The 20,857-nt window shown below is 43.2% G+C and overlaps 1 protein-coding gene across 1 annotated transcript in view; it reads left to right on the plus strand.

Annotated features, from left to right (window-relative positions):
- Positions 1-3,645: 3,645 nt before the first annotated feature.
- The window catches only part of DDC (dopa decarboxylase), a 313,463-nt gene continuing 296,251 nt past the window's right edge, over positions 3,646-20,857 (plus strand). Inside the window, exon 1 of the mRNA XM_069730344.1 lies at positions 3,646-3,765. The gene's annotated coding sequence lies outside the window, so the exon portion shown is untranslated. The remainder of the gene's footprint in view (positions 3,766-20,857) is intronic.

Consider the following 20,857-nt stretch of genomic DNA (forward strand, 5'->3'; position numbering starts at 1 on the left):
TTATTTTATTCTTCCTTAAAAATAAAGTTTGTGGGTCCCCTCCCGCCTCCCATCCCCTGTGCGCCCGCCTGCTTGCCGGGAAATACTCACCCAGCTCCTGCGATGTCTCCTCTCAGCGCCGGCAGCAGGTCCTGTGTGAGCGGTCACATGGTCCCGCTCATTACAGTGAGGAATTTGCGCATATATGCGGGGGGGGGGGGTGGGCGCACAGGGGATGGGAGGCGGGAGGGGACCCGCAAACTTTATTTTTAAGGGAAAAGAAAAAAAACACTGATTTTTCATTCCTTCTCTCCAGTAAACGCTGCTGGGGAGAAGGAATGAATGCCGGCTTCAGCACCACACGCAGGGGGGACCGCTTACTGTAGCGCTGTCTCTCCTGCGGGCGGTACGTGCACACGGAGGAGAGTGTACACTGTTCTCCGTGTGCACGTGTGCTGTCAGTATTGTGGTCCGTGCTGCCGGTAAAAAAAAACGGACATGTCTACGTGTTTTGCACACGGACACACGGTCCGTGTGAAAACACGCACATGTGCAGAAACACATAGATCCTAATGGGCCTACGTGTGTCAGTGTCTCCGATACGTGAGAAAACTGTCACTACACGTACCGGAGACACTGACATGTGAAAGAGGCCTAATAAAGTAAAAAAAAAAAAAAAAACATTTCATTTCACAACAATGTGTAGTATAGATGAATATATGAACATCATTCTTGAACTATATAGTATTGGACAGCACAAAAAAACACGATCATACAAACATTAGCAGGAATATTTCCACTGGATTTTTTTCTAAATGTGGACAAATTTCATATCTGTTTATCATAATGTGTAGATGCATTTTGAACAATAGCAGCTACATAATGGTAAAATAGATTTTGGGGTATTAGAATTTATGCCATTTTTTCCCCTTTTGTCATCGAAGGTTCAGCTGTATCGGCTTCATGCTGATAAATCTGACCACATTGATGAGAGAAAGAGCTACACTCCTCCCATCATCCCCCTGTCAGCATCTGACGTCACCGATGCCGACACTGACAGCAGGTGCAATTACGTCATTATTCGGAGCAGTGGAGGAACCAGGAAGAAGAGAATGAGTACTTATTTATTTATTTTTATGGGGGCTGCCTTTATACTACAGAGTTTGCCTATGGGGGGCAGCCTTATTACAGAATCTGCATATGGGGGCTGCCTTATGCTATAGAGTCTGCCTATGGGGTGCTGCCTTATACTACAGAGTCTGCCTATGGGAGCTGCCTGATACTACAGAGTCTGCCTGCCTATGGTGGCAGCCTTCTTACAGAGTCTGCCTATGGGGGCTGCCATATTACAGAGTCTGCCTATGGTGGGCTGCCTTATGCTACACAGTCTGCCTATGGGGCTTGCCTTATTACAGAGTCTGTCTATGGGGGCTACCTTATTACAGAGTCTGCCTAAGGGGGCTGCCTTATTACAGAGTCTTCCTATGGGTGCTGCCATATTACAGAGTCTGCCTATGGGGGGCTGCCTTATTGCAGAGTCTCCCTATGAGGGGCTGTCGTATGCTACAGAGTCTGCCTATGGGGGCTGCCTTATTTCAGAGGCTGCCTTATGCTACAGAGTCTGCCTATGGGGGGCAGCCTTATTACAGAGTCTGCCTATGGGGGCTGCCATATTACAGAGTCTGCCTATGGGGGCTGCCATATTACAAAGTCTGCCTATGGGGGGCTGCCTTATTGCAGAGTCTCCCTATGAGGGGTGCTTCCTTATTACAGAGTCTGCCTTATACTACAGAGTATACCTATGGGGGTTTTCTTATACTACAGTGTCTGCCTATGGGGGTTGCCTTATGCTATAGAGTCTGCCTATGGGGGCTGCCTTATGCTATAGAGTTTGCCTATGGTGGCTGCCTTATTTTATAGAGTCTGCCTATAGGGGCTGCCTTATGCAATAGAGTCTGCCTATAGGGGCTGCCTTATGCTATAGAGTCTGCCTATGGGGGCTGCATTATACAATATAGAGTCTACTTATGGGGGCTGCATTATACAATATAGAGTAGGCCTATGGGGAGTGCATTATACTATATGAAGGCCTATAGGGAGTGCATTATACTATATGAAGGCATATGGGGAGTGCATTATACTATATGGAGACTATCTAGGGGCCGTCATACAGTGTGGAGATTACAGTGAGGGGGTCATCATGCAGTTTTGAAGCCATCCAACAGTTTGGGGGCTACTTAAGGGGTCAGTATACTGTGTGGGTGGTACTATACAGTGAGGGAGCATTATACTGTGTATAAGAGAGCATCATGCTGTATATAGGGGAGCTGTACATGGGGGATACTTGGGACAGTATTAAATGTAAAGTGGGTACTTATTGTTATATGGGAACTCAGGTTACTGTGACTATCAAAGGGGTACACAGAGGGCATTATTACTTTCTATGGGGCAAAATATGGGCATTGTTTTCTATTGCACTTGCACCCGGCATTACTATATTATAGAGGCTTGCTTTAGAATTTAGAAGGCACAGAGAACCACACAATTGGTGCAGTAATAGGTACACATACGGCAGCAGCAGCTCAATATTGGGATATCAGCAGGATGAGGCGTTTGTGCAGGTTGGAGATAGATGGTGATGGGGCTGGAATATGAAAAGTGAACTGTGTCTTTGCTGTATTCTCTGCAGTCGAGTCGTGGCTGGAAGAAGTTGTCATGTCGGTCTGGGCCAGAAGGAAAAGAAGGGAAAAATGCACGATTCTATCGGAAAGAATGTCAGTGGTAAGTCATTATCTGTAACTGTGCTGTGATCACTTATACAGTATGTTCTGTAGGACTGGTATTTACCACTGCCCATATGGCGGTAATATCCATGTTGGTCGTTACATAGAGATTATCTTCAGCAACATCGTGGTCTTATGCTGAGGTTCTCCTCCACTATTACGGTGCATCACCCAGTTGTAATCAAGGTTACCTGATAAGGGGCCCACTCAGAAGTTTTGCTCACCCTGAACCAAAACCCTAGCTACGCCTCTGGTGCAACATGTGGCTTTTGTTATAAATATTGTTTATTATTGACATGAAACCGACCCATGTAATTGTATCTAAAATCATCTGTAAGATGCAAAACACAAGTGACTATAATAAATAAAAAAAACAAACATTTCATTTCACAACAATGTGTAGGATAGATGAATATATGAACATCATTCTTGAACTATATAGTATTGGGCAGCACCAAAAAACACAATCATACAAACGTGGACAAATATCATATCTGTTTGTCATGATGTGTAGATGCATTTTGAACAATCGCAACTACATAATGGTAAAATAGATTTTGGGATATTAGATTTTCTGCCATTTTTTTCCCCAAAAATGCATTTTGTTGTTTTTTTTTTGGTTGTTTAGCTACTTAGATGCAATTTGCAATATTTATTTATACAAGGAATTGGATCGAGAGTTTAAAACTAATTGCTGCTTGCTTGTATGGCTGCATAGTACTCCTATGGCATATTGTGCCATGACTGTGAAGCTGATGAAGTTTGTCTTTCATATGCTTTCCATTTCCTTGAAGTGTGCTCTGCTAATCATCACTCTGTATTCTACAGTACAATAGGGTTGGTCACTACACTGCCCTGCTATGGGGAGATGCAGCTGACTGTTGAGTGTCTGTGATTGGCCACAGGAGGAGGCTATGCTGATTATATAGAGTGATCCGCTTTCCCAGAGCATCATATGTGAGAGTGCGGCTTCTGGAGATCCAGAGGATTTACCCTGTAAACTGTAAGTAACATTGTCTTCCAGCAGCTTTGTGTCTACCTAATCCCAAGAAGCTAAATAACTGGATTACTGTAGCTATTGAGTCCTATTGTTTATTTGAACTGCTGCTCCATCTTCCCTGCATTCATAACCTTACTTATTTCCCTTCCATGTACTTTATGATAATACAGGTAATCTCAATATTTGATTTGTGTTGTAAACAGCCTTAAGATCATTCTAAATATAAAAAGTGCATTTCTACATGTGATTTCCTTCTATATGTTTGTATATATGCCTAAAATATTTTATTATGAAATAATTCAACCATATTTTAATTTCAATAATTTATTTTACTTGAAAAAACCTTGTTCATTGCCTTTAGTTATAAATTTACATGTGCTCATAAGTAATTAATTTTTCTTCATATTATGTCTATCATAAACATACAACTCAGGAGTGTAGTATTGTAATGTTCTTGTGACCGATGATTTTCTCTAGTTTATGTAAAATTACATTGAATATACTCTTCTTAGCAAGCTTTTTGTGTACCTAACCGTAATTACAAGTTACACATCCATCAATCTATGCATCTATTCAACCCTTAGAAATTGGCTTAGTATAAAGCTGTACTAGATGCAAAGTTCCCCAACACAAAAGTTCGATTTTTCTTCCTATGTGCATGTTTGATGCCTAGCTTCACATTGCTGCTGTATGGGAGCAGATCAGTTCTACACTGATAATACAAATAGTTCTTGTAACCTCTATAGCAGACGTCTACTACACAGTGCTTTACAATCAAATGAAGCAAACACATTGAAAAGAATGAAATAAAATCAGACAAATGGCAGTGCTATCTCAGTGTTCATTGTCGGTTTGGATTTGGATACAGAGATCAAACACACTTTTCCTAATATAACGCTGCATATTGATAACCATCCTAAAACAGGCTAATTTCTATGTTTAATGTACACATTTTGCAATTCACAAAGAATAAAAATAAATCCAAATATATAATCAAAATCAACAGGTTAGACAGATCAGTGCATTTATGCCTATGTGTAAAGAAGTGAGTGAGGCGCTCGAGTAGGTTAAAACAAAATTTCTTTATGTGGATTTTGGATCAGATTCTGCTCTAAAATCCACTTCCAAGACCATTTTAAATACTCTCTAAATAATCTCCCTATTTATTTCAATGGAAAAAACTCTATAATGCACATGGTCCTGTTATTTCCACACTTATTTTCTATGAGGATAAAAAAGAAATATATCAATTCTTGGTGCTTTTCAAATACACATCTACTATATAATTGTCTAAGGGTCACTTCCATCTTTCTGTCTGTCCTTCTGTCTGTCCTTCTTTCTGTCATGGATATTCATTGGTCGTGGCCTCTGTCTGTCACGGAATCAAAATCGCTGATTGGTCTCGCCAGCTGCCTGTCATGGCTGCCGCGACCAATCAGCGACGGCCACAGTCTGATTAGTCCCTCCCTACTCCCCTGCAGTCAGTGCCCGGCGCCCGCTCCATACTCCCCACAGTCACCGCTCACACAGGGTTAATGCTACGGTAACGGATAGCGTTAAGCCGCAGGTCACACACTCCGTTACCGCCGCTATTAACCCTGTGTGACCAAGTTTTTACTATTGATGCTGCCTATGCAGCGTCAATAGTAAAAGGATCTAACATAAAAATAATAAAAAAAATAAAAAATCATTATATACCGGTACTCACCTTCCGCCATCTTTCCCACTCCTCGCGACGCTCTGGTAACCGCTCCATGCAAGCGGCAGGTTTCAGTGGCAAGGGTGGTATGTGACAAGGACCTGCCATGACGTCACGGTCATGTGACCGCGACCTCATCACAGGGCCTGCGCAAAAAGGACCTGCCATGACGTCACGGTCATGTGACCGACCCTGGGACCGGAAGCTGCCGAGTGCACCGCACACAGGCGACATGACTACAAGGGCTCCCTCGGAAGGTGAGTATATGTTTATTTTTTAACCTGTGACATACGTGGCTGAGCAATATAGTACGTGACTGGCCAATATACTACGTGGCTCTGTGCTGTATACTACATCACTGGGCAATATACTATGTAACTGGGCAATACCCTATGTGGCTGGGCAATATACTACGTGACTGGGCAATATACTACGTGGCTGGGCAATATACTACGTGGCTGGGCAATATACTACGTGGCTGGGCAATATACTACGTGGCTGGGCAATGTACTACGTGGCTGGGCAATATACTACGTGGCTGGGCAATATACTACGTGGCTGGGCAATATACTATGTGGCTGGGCAATATACTACGTGGGCTGGGCAATATACTGCGTGGACATGCATATTCTAGAATACCCGATGCGTTAGAATCGGGCCACCATCTAGTAAATTATATAAAACGCAACAAAAATGTGCCAAAAACAATAAATTTCAACCATTTCTTTGAAGTGGATTACTCATTCAGAAATATTCTCATAAAGGATGTGGACATACTCTTAATATAACCATACAATGAAATAACTGTTGGCTGATTGATTAGTCTGCAAACAGTTGTCTCTTCTGACTCCTGTACGCACATGAATGCCCGGGCTGCCTGAGTATTCATATGTTCTCTATGGGGACAGCAGGGGGCTTACCCTCATGTACAGCAAGAGGAATCGACAAATTAATGCCAAATGTGTGATTTTATCTCCCCCGCCATCATCTGTTCGGGTAAAATTGGGAATTCCACGCACACATCAGATGAATCTGGCAGTTTTGGATGAGGACCTACAAAGTCACACCCCACAGTCACCTTAGAACTTGCTTTTCTCTTAAGGTACCGTCACACATAACGATATCGTTAACGATATCGTTGCTTTTTGTGACGTAGCAACAATATCGTTAACAAAATCGTTATGCGTGACAGCGACCAACGATCAGGCCCCTGCTGGGAAATCGTTGGTCGTTGGGGAATGATCAGGACTTTATTTCGTCACTGGATCACCCCCTGACATCGCTGAATCGGCGTGTGTGACGCCGATTCAGCGATGTCTTCACTGGTAACCAGGGTAAACATCGGGTTACTAAGCGCAGGGCCGCGCTTAGTAACCCGATGTTTACCCTGGTTACCATTGTAAAAGTAAAAAAAAAACGACATACTTACATTCCTGTCACGTCCCTCAGCGTCAGCTTCCCTGCGTCCCCCAGTGTCAGCGCCGGCCGGCCGTAAAGCAGAGCACAGCGGTGACGTCACCGCTCTGCTTTCCGGCCAGCGCTTACACAGTGCAGGGAAGCTGACGCTGGGGGACCCGACAGGAATGTAAGTATGTAGTGTTTTTTTTTTTACTTTTACAATGGTAACCAGGGTAAACATCGGGTTACTAAGCGCGGCCCTGCGCTTTGTAACCCGATGTTTACCCTGGTTATGCGGGGACTTCAGCATCGTTGGTCGCTGGAGAGCGGTCTGTGTGACAGCTCTCCAGCGACCACACAACGACTTACCAACGATCACGGCCAGGTTGTATCGCTGGTCGTGATCGTTGGTAAATCGTTAATTGTAACAGTACCTTTACTTCAGACTCGTTAACAGGATGTGCTCTCTGATTATAATGCTGGCAAAGGATGCTAAGGGGAAGACTGTCCCTCATTTTCTTTTTGGGGAGGAACTTTGTAATAATTTAAATGTAACATAATACATTGAAGATATCAAATTAGCATTGTATTAAGAAAAACAACAAGAAAATATGGTTAGAAAATAATTGGCCATAATGTCAATGTATTTGTGACTTTTTGGGTGAAATAAAAACAATGTCTAATCTGCTCTGTCACATTATTTGTACCTATTTGTGCAAGAATTTAGAACCATTTTCATTAGTCACATTACCTTGTATAAGTGGAATGACTTGTTGATGACCAGGTTTTGATACACATTTATGAAATATGTCAAAAAGTGACAAAAAAGGTTGCAAATTGAAAAAGTCTCTACACAGATCCAGGTGGAGAAAAAATGCCTTACTTTTAGCCATTGGTAGAGTATGTTCACACAGAGGTTTTTTGCATGTGATCCTCTCCAAAAATCCATAAAAAACCCCTTTACATAATCTTTAAATATATTTCCTATTGATTTCAATGGGAAACCCACACTGCTGTTCATATAGCATTTTTCCCTATGAGGTTACATCCTCATTTACATAAAAACATCCTGCAGAAAAAGTGATATATTACTTCTCTAACACCTTAGTGCATATGGACATAACATTCAGGCTCCCTACTGCATCTCTGGAGCTCAGCCTCAGTGATCTTGGTGTTCTTCTTTACCTCTCTCACCAAGGCTCTTCTGCCATGATTGCTCAGTTTGGCTGGACGGCCAGGTCTAGGAAGACTTCTGGTGGTCCCGAACATTTAAAGGGAAGGTGCCATGAAAAAAAAAAAAATTTCAGCAATTGAAAAATTTTTAAGAATTAACCCCTTTACCCCCAAGGGTGGTTTGCACGTTAATGATCAGGCCAATTTTTACAATTCTGACCACTGTCCCTTTATGAGGTTATAACTCCGAAACGCTTCAACGGATCCTGGTGATTCTGACATTGTTTTCTCGTGACATATTGTACTTCATGATAGTGGTAAAATTTCTTTGATAGTACCTGCGTTTATTTGTGAAAAAAACGGAAATTTGGCGAAAATTTTGAAAATTTCGCAATTTTCAAACTTTGAATTTTTATGCAATTAAATCACAGAGATATGTCACACAAAATACTTAATAAGTAACATTTCCCACATGTCTCCTTTACATCAGCATAATTTTGGAACCAATTTTTTTTTTTGTTAGGGAGTTATAAGGGTTAAAAGTTGACCAGCAATTTCTCATTTTTACAACACCATTTTTTTTTAGGGACCACGTCTCATTTGAAGTCATTTTGAGGGGTCTATATGATAGAAAATGCCCAAGTGTGACACCATTCTAAAAACTGCACCCCTCAAGGTGCTCAAAACCACATTCAAGAAGTTTATTAACCCTTCAGGTGTTTAATAGGAATTTTTGGAATGTTTAAATAAAAATGAACATTTCACTTTTTTACACAAAAAATTTATTTCAGCTCCAATTTGTTTTATTTTACCAAGGGTAACAGGAGAAATTGGACCCAAAAAGTTGTTGTCCAATTTGTCCTGAGTACGCTGATACCCCATATGTGGCAGTAAACCACTGTTTGGGCGCATGGGAGAGCTCGGAAGGGAAGGAGCGCCGTTTGACTTTTCAATGCAAAATTGACAGGAATTGAGATGGGACGCCATGTTGCGTTTGGAGAGCCACTGATGTGCCTAAACATTGAAACCCCCCACAAGTGACACCATTTTGGAAAGTAGACCCCCAAAGGAACTTATCTAGAGGTGTGGTGAGCACTTTGACCCACCAAGGGCTTCACAGAAGTTTATAATGCAGAGCCATAAAAATAAAACAAAATTTTTTTCCCACAAAAATTATTTTTTAGCCCCCAGTTTTGTATTTTCCCTAGGGTAACAGGAGAAATTGGACCCCAAAAGTTGTTGTCCAATTTGTCCTGAGTACGCTGATACCCCATATGTGGGGGGGGAACCACCGTTTGGGCGCATGGGAGGGTTCGGAAGGGAAGGAGCGCCATTTGGAATGCAGACTTAGATGGAATGGTTTGCAGGCGTCACATTGCGTTTGCAGAGCCCCTAATGTACCTAAACAGTAGAAACCCCCCACAAGTGACACCATTTTGGAAAGTAGACCCCCTAAGGAACTCATCTTGATGTGTTGTGAGAGCTTTGAACCCCCAAGTAAATCACTACAGTTTATAACGCAGAGCCGTGCAAATAAAAAATATTTTTTTTTCCACAAAAATTATATTTTAGCCCCCAGTTTTGTATTTTTCCAAGGTTAGCAGGAGAAATTGGACCCTAAATGTTGTTGTCCAATTTGTCCTGAGTACGCTGATACCCGATATGTGGGGGGGAACCACCGTTTGGGCGCATGGGAGGGCTCGGAAGGGAAGGAGCATCATTTGGAATGCAGACTTAGATGGATTGGTCTGCAGGCGTCACATTGCGTTTGCAGAGCCCCTAATGTACCTAAACAGTAGAAACCCCCCACAAGTGACCCCATATTGGAAACTAGACCCCTCAATGAACTTATCTAGATGTGTTGTGAGAACTTTGAACCCCCAAGTGTTTCACTACAGTTTATAACGCAGAGCCGTGAAAATAAAAAATCTTTTTGTTTTCCCACAAAAATTATTTTTTAGCCCCCAGTTTTGTATTTTCCCAAGGGTAACAGGAGAAATTGGTCCACAAAAGTTGTTGTCCAATTTGTCCTGAGTACGCTGATACCCCATATGTTGGGGTAAACCCCTGTTTGGGCACACAGGAGAGCTCGGAAGGGAAGGAGCACTGTTTTACTTTTTCAACGCAGAATTGGCTGGAATTGAGATCGGACGCCATGTCGTGTTTGGAGAGCCCCTGATGTGCCGAAACAGTGGAAACCCCCCAATTATAACTGAAACCCTAATCTAAACACACCCCTAACCCTAATTCCAACGGTAACCCTAACCACACCTCTAACCCTGACACACCCCTAACCCTAATCCCAACCCTATTCCCAACTGTAAATGTAATCTAAACCCTAACCCTAACTTTAGCCCCAACCCTAACTGTAGCCCCAACCCTAACCCTAACCCTAGCCCTAACCCTAGCCCTAACCCTAGCCCTAACCCTAGCCCTAACCCTAGCCCTAACCCTAACCCTAGCCCTAACCCTAGCCCTAACCCTAGCCCTAGCCCTAACCCTAGCCCTAACCCTAGCCCTAGCCCTAACCCTAGCCCTAACCCTAGCCCTAACCCTAACCCTAATCCTAGCCCTAACCTTAGCCCTAATGGGAAAATGGAAATAAATACATTTTTTTTTATTTTTCCCTAACTAAGGGGGTGATGAAGGGGGGTTTGATTTACTTTTATAGCGGGTTTTTTAGCGGATTTTTATGATTGGCAGCCGTCACACACTGAAAGACCCTTTTTATTGCAAAAAATATTTTTTGCAATACCACATTTTGAGAGCTATAATTTTTCCATATTTTGGTCCACAGAGTCATGTGAGGTCTTGTTTTTTGCGGGACGAGTTGACGTTTTTATTGAAAACATTTTTGGGCACGTGACATTTTTTTATCGCTTTTTATTCCGATTTTTGTGAGGAAGAATGACCAAAAGCCAGCTATTCATGAATTTCTATTGGGGGAGGCGTTTATACCGTTCTGCGTTTGGTAAAATTGATAAATCAGTTTTATTCTTCGGGTCAGTACGATTACAGCGATACCTCATTTATATCATTTTTTTATGGTTTGGTGCTTTTATACGATAAAAACTATTTTACAGAAAAAATAATTATTTTTGCATCGCTTTATTCTCAGGACTATAACTTTTTTATTTTTTTGCTGATGATGCTGTATGGCGGCTCTTTTTTTGCGGGACAATATGACGCTTTCAGCGGTACCATGGTTATTTATATCTGTCCTTTTGATCGCGTGTTATTCCACTTTTTGTTCGGCGGTATGATAATAAAGCGTTGTTTTTTGCCTCGTTTTTTTTTTTTTTTCTTACGGTGTTTACTGAAGGGGTTAACTAGTGGGACAGTTTTATAGGTCGGGTCGTTACGGATGCGGCGATACTAAATATGTGTACTTTTATTGTTTTGTTTTTTTTATTTAGATGAAGAAATGTATTTATGGGAATAATATTTTTTTATTTTTTTTCATTATTTTGGAATATTTTTTTTTATTTTTTTTACACATTTGGAAAATTTTTTTTTAACTTTTTTACTTTGTCCCAGGGGGGGACATCACAGATCAGTGATCTGACAGTTTGCACAGCACTCTGTCAGATCACTGATCTGACATGCAGCGCTGCAGCCTTCACAGTGCCTGCTCTAAGCAGGCTCTGTGAAGCCACCTCCCTCCCTGCAGGACCCGGATCCGCGGCCATCTTGGATCCGGGGCTCGAGCAGGGAGGGAGGTGAGGAGACCCTCGCAGCAACGCGATCACATCGCGTTGCTGCGGGGGGCTCAGGGAAGCCCGCAGGGAGCCCCCTCCCTGCGCGGTGCTTCCCTGCACCGCCGGCACATCGCGATCATCTTTGATCGCGGTGTGCCAGGGGTTAATGTGCCGGGGGCGGTCCGTGACCGCTCCTGGCACATAGTGCCGGATGTCAGCTGCGATAAGCAGCTGACACCCGGCCGCGATCGGCCGCGCTTCCCCCGTCCAGGGTCAGATAAGCCCAGGGCACCTCGACGGGATAGTACGTCTAAGGTCATAGAGGGGTTAATGTTTACATTTTCTTAAAAAATATCATTTATTTATAATTTAGTAAAATATGAAAAATTTCAAAAGGTTTCGTATTTCCACTTTTAAACATTAGGGGGAGCAGCTACTGAAATTTGACAAAAACTTAGTGTACAACTAGCTCACATTACTGCACTGCAGTAATTATGGGCTGAATCTGGTGACGTGTGTGATATCACTCCTCTACTCCCCTTCTGGATGTTTGCTAAGGGATAAGAGAGGATGACATTTAGGAACACAGTGCGGAACCATTTTGTTGTTTACTGCAAAGTAATACTGATAAGTAGACAGTCGCCGAGGATGGCAGGCAGCAACGATTCTGTTAGTTGGTGCTGCTCACTGTATCAGGCAGACATGCAGGGGGGAGAGGACTGCATAGGAGGGAGCGTGACCCATGAGGAGAGAAACATGCAGGGGGGAGAGGAGTGCATAGGAGGGAGAGCGACCCATGGGGAGAGAGACATGCAAGGGGGAAAGGAGTGCATAGGACGGAGAGCGACCCATGGGGAGAGAGACATGAAGGGGGGAGAAGACTGCATAGGAGGGAGCGCGACTCAAGGGGAGAGAGACATGCAGGGGGGAGAGGAATGCATAGGGGAGAGAGACATGCAAGGTGGAAAGGAGTGCATAGGAGGGACAGCGACCCATGGGGAGAGAGACATGCAAGGGAGAGAGGAGTGCATGGGAGGGAGAGAGACATGCAGGAGGGAGAGGAGTGCATAGAAGGGAGAGCGACCCATGGGGCAAAAGACATGCCTGGGGAGAGGAGTGCAAAGGCAGGAGAGTAACCCATGGGGAGAGACATGCGGGGGGGAGAGGACTGCATAGGAGGGAGAGCACACATGGGGAGAGAGACCAGGCACAGGGGGATGGGGAGAGCGACCACGCACAGGGGGATAGAAAGCACACATAGGGAGAGAGACCAGGCACGGGGATAGAGAGCACATATGAGGAGAGAGACCAGGCACAGGGGGATAGAGAGCACACATGGGGAGAGAGACCAGGCACAGAGGGATAGAGAGCACTGTGCTGGTCTATAGGAGGTCACAGAGGGAGTTATATGGAGGAGGGAGCAGTGTGACAGCAGCACCGAGTATTTCAGGAGAGCAGTGTGCTGGTCTATGGGGGGCCACAGACTGAGATATATGGTGGAAGGAGCAGGGTGACCGCAGCACAGAGTATTTCAGGAGAGCAGTGTGCTGGTCCATTGGGGGAGTGTGATCATGTAAGGAGGAAGACCGGAATGCAGGTGTCTGCATCATGCTGGATCTAAAACTGCTGAGGCTGCATCCCATGTTGTCCGGGGGAAAGAATAGGGGACAGGATAGGCCCCATGAGCCAGGAAGAGGGGGCATGACTAAGCTAGGCAGTGAGGAGAAAGCGCGTGAAGAAGCAGTCAGTTGCCCGCCAGCAGCGCAAGCAGAAGCAGGCGTGTGGCGCGCTCCGCAAAGTGACAGGCCGTGCAGTAGAGATAAGGACCGCAGAGAACAGATACAGGATGGCTGCATCAGAGACTTACTGCGTGAGAGACTTTCTGGTATCAGGGGAAATGCAGAGCAGCACGTGCTATGCAGTTTGGCATGAATCAGCAGAGCGCAGCCGGCGGAGCAGTATGCTCCATCCTCTGAGCACCGACTCTGCGTCAGGCTACATTGTTTGGTCCCCGCCACCTCCAGCGGGACCACTGCAGAGAAAAGTGCCGTGCACTCAGTGACTGTGAGTACCGTGCATGTGCAGAGGAGAGAAGGCCACTTGCTTCCCACCCATTTGACTCTGAGAGTGCCGCGGCCTTGTTTGTTTCGGACTCACGTTCTTAAGGACTAGTGGCTCAGCGAAAAGTACCAGAGACCGACCGCTGCCGCCAGAAGATGAACCATTGCTGAAAGGACCCAATCTGAGGACATTTCATTGGCCGTTGCTGAAACTACAATCCTCACCGGATCATCTGCGTCTGAGGAAACCAAGGACACAAATTTAATAAGTGAACTGTTGCTGCATTGACATTGTTTCCCTTATCTTCATTTTTTATTTAACTGTTTATCTCCCTACGAGGAGTATCTTCACTGTTAAATCAAATTAACACTTGCTCTGCCTTTCTTGTGTCACTGTATCCCGCAACTTGCTTACACTCACGCTGACGCACACTCACACTGACGCTCACACTCTGATACTCACACGCTGACGCTCACACTCACATGCTGACATGCTCACACTCACACGCTCGCACCCTGACACTCACGCTCACACACTCACGCTCACACTCAGCCCGACACAGTCATTACTAAGCCAATAAGCAAACACAAACATACACAAACCTACGTACACATTGTGACCATCCCATGTAGGAGCGTTAACAGAACGAACGTACATGGGCTGTAACCAGACAGCAACTGTTAATTTTAAAGAAAAAAAATGAAAAAAAAATTGTGTGGGCTCTCATGCAATTTTTATAACCAGCAGAGTGAAATCCGACGGCTGGGGGCAGATGTTTATAGCCTGGGAAGGGGGTAATACCCATGGAGCTTCCCAGGCTATTAATATCAGTTCACAGCTTTATACTTAGCCTTTACTGGCTATTAAAATGGGGGACCCCAGCAAAAAATGATGTTGGGTACCCCTATAATTAATAACCAGCAAAGGCTATACAGACAGCTGTGGGCTGATATTAATAGACTAGGAAGGGGCCATGGATAGTGCCCCTCCCCCGGCTAAAAACATCAGCTCCCAGCCACCCCAGAATTGGGGCATCTTATAGATGCCCCAGTTCTGGCACTTATCTTTGCTCTTCCTATGTGCCCTGTGGTGGTGGCAAGTGGGCAAATATTTGTGGGGTTGATGTCACCTTCTATTGTAAGGTGACATCAAGCCCATGGCTTAGTAATGGAGAGGCATCAATAAGATGTCCCCATTACTAACCCCATAGTAATATAGTAAATAAAGACACACACAGCCAGAATAAGGTCCTTTAGTAATCTTAATTAACCATACTTACCAAACACCTAATCCCCAACTCCTTCATCACCTGCAACCAAAATAAAATAATAAACAACAAATATTCCTCACCTGTCCAACGAGAAAACAATCCATAATGTCCCACGACGATCCTGATCACTTTGAGAGCAGTCACATCAGTGATGTGACTGCTCTGAAAGACAGCCGGCGATACACTGACAGGAGGTAATCCCTACTTCAGTGTATTACTGAGCTGCAGTGAGAGTTCACCGGAATTCATTAGCCCCGGTGATCTCCTTTTACAGTACCACTGCTGCGTGGGAAAATTCTCACACAGCGGTGCTGTAAGTGATAGCACCAATAGCTAATGAACTCCGTTGAACTCTCATGGCGGCGCAGTGATACACTGCAGGGGGCAATTAGCTCCTGTCAGTGTATCGCTGGCGACCAGGTGTTCTACATGTGAGATCGCTGTGGGACAATCTGGATTACCTGGACTGCGGCGGACAGGGAGTATAGGTTGGATAATTATTATTATTATTATATTTATTTTGCATTATTTCTAGGAGACAAAGGCATTGGGGTATTTGGTGTGAGGTGAGTATAATGTTTTTTTATTTTTATGTGAATATGTGTGTAATGTAACTTTCTTTTTAACTGTGAGCACAGGCACCAGCAGATGAAACTACTCTCCCATCGGACAGAGCCCAATGGGAGCAGCAATCTCATTCGTCCGCGCCTGCTTTTTTTTACCACAGGTAACCACTGCGGGTCACAGTCAGCTGCGGAATCACGCTGATATCTGCCAGCATGATCCCACAGCGCTGTGATCTACAGTACCGGTGGTAGCATTACCGTGGGAGACAGTCACAGCTGCGGGGTGACGCTGACATATGACAGCATGACCCCACAGTGTGTGCAATCACAGGGGAAAATAAAGCCCACAGCATACGATATGGGCTGCAACAAAATGGCCGCGATCTCCTCTGACAGCTGTGACCTGGACAGCCGAGGAGGACATGCCCAGGTCACAGCTAATGCGGCTACAGTGTTATTGATAGGGTTGGCGTCCGACCACTCATCTCTATGCCCAGGGCAGCTGTATTTGCAGTGTGTAAGTGTCATGCAGTGACTCTTACACTCCTGCAAAGCAAAATGGCAGCCCCCAGTGGCTGCAAAAAAATTAATACAAAAGTTATATAAATAATGTGCACTTGAAAATATGTTATAAAAATAAAGAATTTAACATTTTTTTTCTTTATAATAATAATAAACGCGGCACCATCCCTTCAAGGATTATGGAGGCCACTGTGCTCTTAGGAACCTTGAGTTCCTAAAGGAGGGTATAAAATCTGTACTAGCTTCCTTCTGTCCTATATGGTTTAACAATATAAATATTAGAAAGATCTCTATTACTTACAGCAAATATTCCATAAACAGTTTTTTTCTTTCAAATTTGCAATGCAGCAAATGGTTACTTTTACACATGTGCATGGCTTTGTACTAGGCATAACTAATACATTTTTCCCTTTTAAGGCAGATTATGCTGCAATTATAATTACCGTATATACTCGAGTATAAGCCCACCCGAGTATAAGCCGACCCCCCTAATTTTGCCATAAAAAACTGGGAAAACTTAATGACTCGAGTATAAGCCTAGGGTGGAAAATGCAGCAGCTATCGGTAAATGTCAAAAGTAAAAATAGATACCAATAAAAGTAAAATTAATTGAGACATCAGTAGGTTAAGTGTTTTTGAAAATCCATATTGAATCAGGAGCCCAATATAATGCTCCATAAAGTTTGATGGGCCCCATTAAATGCTCCATATTAAAATATGCCCCATATAATCCTGCATAAAGGGTAATAAGGGCACAATAAGATGATCCATACAGTCACTGCCCCTTATAGTGCTGCACAATCGTTATGGCCCCATACAGATGCTCCATACAGTCACTGCCCCTTAGGCTAGGTTCACATTGCGTTAAGTACATTCCGTTAAACGCATGTACAGAAAAGAGCCAAATTTGTTGAAAATTTGGCTTCACGTTAACAATTGCATTAACGCACGTGACTGCGTTTGTCATTCTGATGTCCGTTCGTGAAGCATCCGTTTGTCTGCGTTTGGCACTGTCAATAAAGTTGTTCGTTTTTTTTTTTCCTATTGTCAGCGTCGGGTGTGGGTGCATACACATTCTCCATTTTGAGAGCATTGAGTGAACTTCTGCTAGCAAGATGTTTGTAGATTTCGCTTGATGCAATTGCGACTTCGGCAGAGAAAGCGTATTTCTCAAAGGAGATATTGGATCCATGAGTTGAATTTCTTACAGAATACATATGGTGCCTTTCACACCCTGTATGTTCAGCTTCGGGATCATCCCTTCAAATTCCAACGCTATCTACGGATGTCCATTGAGACCTTTGATGTTCTGCTCTCGCATGTGAAGGATGAGATACATCATCAGCGCAGCACTTTCCGTGAAAGCATTTGTGCGGAGCAACGTTTAGTGGTGGTGACTCTGAGGTAATTATAATTTTTTTTTGAACATTCTTCTATTGACAAAGACCAGATGTAATTTATTGTGGGGCATAATTATGTACATTTAGGCAATTGTATTATTCCATTTTAACTAGCCTTTTTGTTAGTTGCACTTTAAAATCCTAACAATATTTTTTTTTTTTCTTTGTGATTGCCGACAGATATCTGGCTACCGGAGAATCTTTTGCGTCACTGCATTTTCAATTTAGACTGGGGAAACAACCATTTGCCAACTAGTTCGTGAAACTTGTGATGCCATTTGGAACAACTTACAACAACTTGTGCTACCGACCCCGACAACAGAAGTGTGGCTATCGATTTCCCAACATTTCAAGGATGTGGCTTATTTCCCCAATTGCATTGGTGTCGTGGACGGCAAGCACATTCGTATTCAGAAGCCAGCGCATAGTGGATCACTATACTATAACTATAAAAAATACTTTTCTATTGTATTGATGGCTATTGCGGATGCTAGATACCGTTTTGTTGCTGTGGATATTGGTGCGTATGGCCGGACGAACGATTCCAGAGTCTTCAGAGACTCCAACATGGGGAGATGTTTGTACAGCAACAGCTTCAACATAGCCTCAGCACGACCACTTCCGGGGACTGAAGGCCCAAGTTTGCCCTATGTTTTAGTTGGGGATGAGGCGTTCCAACTCAAACAAAATCTCCTAAAGCCGTACTCAAGCCGTACTCTAAACTCCACAAGATGCATTTTTAATTATCGCTTGAGCCGGGCAAGACGTAATGTGGAGTGTGCCTTTGGTATTTTGACCTTAAAATGGCGAATCTTACTAACTTGCATGCAACTGCAACCTGAAAATGTGGACCGTGTAGTGAAGGCATGCATCTGTCTGCACAATTTTGCTTCCAGACATGAACCCCAGGTGCTTGACCCCGATGACTGTGATTCGAACCTCATCAACATAGATTCGACTGCTGTTCGGTCTACAGTTGAAATTATGAGGATTCGTGATCAATTTGCTAGTTACTTCACACATGAAGGCCTTGTTCCATGGCAAGACATACACGTGTGAACATGTTGAAGCCTGATGTTATAGCCTGATGTTATTGGTGAAATGTGTGGGGCAATTTTTGTTTGAGTTCCCATAACCTTATTTATCTAGTGTAAAAAGTTAGTCATATTATGTAGTGTAAAAAGTTAAAGTCATACAAGAATATGAAATTTTAAAGTAATAGTTTACTATAAATGTTAGAAAATTTTCCAGACGCAGTGTTGCTAGACATTTTTAACATATGATATCCCATAGGGATGAACAAAACAAAAACATACACAAAAAATTGGGTGAAATGAAATTAAACACAAAAAATGTAAACGCTGTAATTGCAACAGGTTGGTGACCGTGAACAGTACTTATAGACTGTGATATTGCGCGGGCGTATTGTCTGCCCAACTGTACGATGGACTGCTACATTGCCTCTGCTGTTCCATGCTCGGTTCACCCCGGCCTCTGTATTGTGGGTTGTAGGCCGGCATGTCCATGCTTCTTGTCCTCGAGGAAGTGGGTTCCTGGGGGCCCAAAAATTCCTCAACTAGGTCATTAAGTCTTTACCTAAACATAATGTTTCTGTGTGCCGGGATATTTTGAGCTACAGGCACATAGGACAAAAACAGGAGCTTCCACTCATTGGCTGCATATACAGACTCACGGGATTGCAAGTCCGTAATTTCCCGCCTCAGGTCTCTGTGTTCACTGCGACACATATCCTCTACCCGTTGGAGTCCATCGACAATTATGGCATCAGCTTCATCTTTTTGGGATGCTCGCTTGCGTCCACGCTGTGCTTGCAAATGGGCACTCACACCAGAAGCCACAGTACTTCTCTCCACAGATCGTGGCTCGCTCTGGCCAGACACATCTTCAGCGCCCGTTTGCTGGCTTGGTTCCAGTGGAGATGGCTCCAGTTCCTCTGCCTCTCTAGGCGCAGCGGTACTGCATATCGTTCTGTAACCCCCCAAAAAAGTTAATTATTTTAATTTAAACTATTTTGTCTCGCACACCTAAATCTTTTTACTTACGAGCGCTGCGACTAAGTTTTTTTGCAGAAAGAGCAATTGCTCAGAATGTACATAAGAGGTGACCCGTTTGCCATCAGATCCACTGGGTGTGTTTTGGCTGTTGCAGAAGTCACATACAAAGCGATCCCTAATTGATCTCCAACGGGTATGGACAGCATCGGCTTTAAAGTAAAAAAAAAAATGAGATAAATAGATGATAGATAGTAGATAGTTGATAGATAGTAGATAGATAGTTGTTAGATAGTTGATAAATAGTGGATAGATAGATAGTTGATAGATAGTAGATAAATAGTGGATAGATAGATAGATAGTAGATAGTAGATAGATAGTGGATAGATAGTAGATAAATAGTATATTTTTTTGTAAGTTTTTTAGTAGATTTAGTGGATTTAAAAAAAAAAAATTACAAAATATGTTTGACTGTTTGCAATCTTTACATTTTGCAAGTTAACTTCAACAATATGTACCAATTTTTTTCTTAGAGGATGCCGACTTCTCCATGTATCGTGGGTCGAAATGGCATATAATTTTATCCCACAACTTCCTGTTTTTGACTATGTCATGGTGGGAGCTGTCGCTTTGGTCCCGTATGGATGGATTGGCTTCCACTAGAGTGATTAGCGTCTCGTTATGAATGTCCAAGGGCTTTTCGTCAACCACAATCCTTTTTTTTTGCTGGGCGGCTTGGACTATGTAAACACAAAACGTTATATTGAAAGGTTAAATTTCACTGGATGGATAGATAGATAGATAGATAGATAGATAGATAGATAGATAGTGGATAGATAGTGGATAGATAGTTTATAGATATAGATAGATAGATTGTAGATAATTAGTAGATAGATAGTAGATATAGTGGATAGATAGTAGATAAATAGTGGATATGTTTGATTAGTTTTTTTAGTAGATTTATTAGCTTTTTTAATACTAAAAAAATAGTAGATTTTTAAATACAAAAAAAAAGGGAAAGTTTTTTTTGTCAAAAAGGAACATTAATAGCGTGATATTTACCACTGTAAGGTGTGGCGGCGAGGCTGTTGTTTTTTCTTCTGTCCTCCTTGTTCAACAACCTATGGTGTAGTTAAAAAAAAAAAAAAAAATTTACTATTCTTGTATCAATAAATTTATGCGTGAAAAACACAAAATGTGTGCCATGTACCTTTGTCACTTTTGCCTGTTTCTTGGGGGGGCCTAGCAGGCTCGGGCTTCGAAGACTCCTATTTGCAAAAAAAACATGATTATACA

This window comes from Ranitomeya imitator, chromosome 6, assembly GCF_032444005.1.
Source record: "Ranitomeya imitator isolate aRanImi1 chromosome 6, aRanImi1.pri, whole genome shotgun sequence".
In the NCBI taxonomy this organism is placed as follows: Eukaryota; Metazoa; Chordata; class Amphibia; order Anura; family Dendrobatidae; genus Ranitomeya; species Ranitomeya imitator.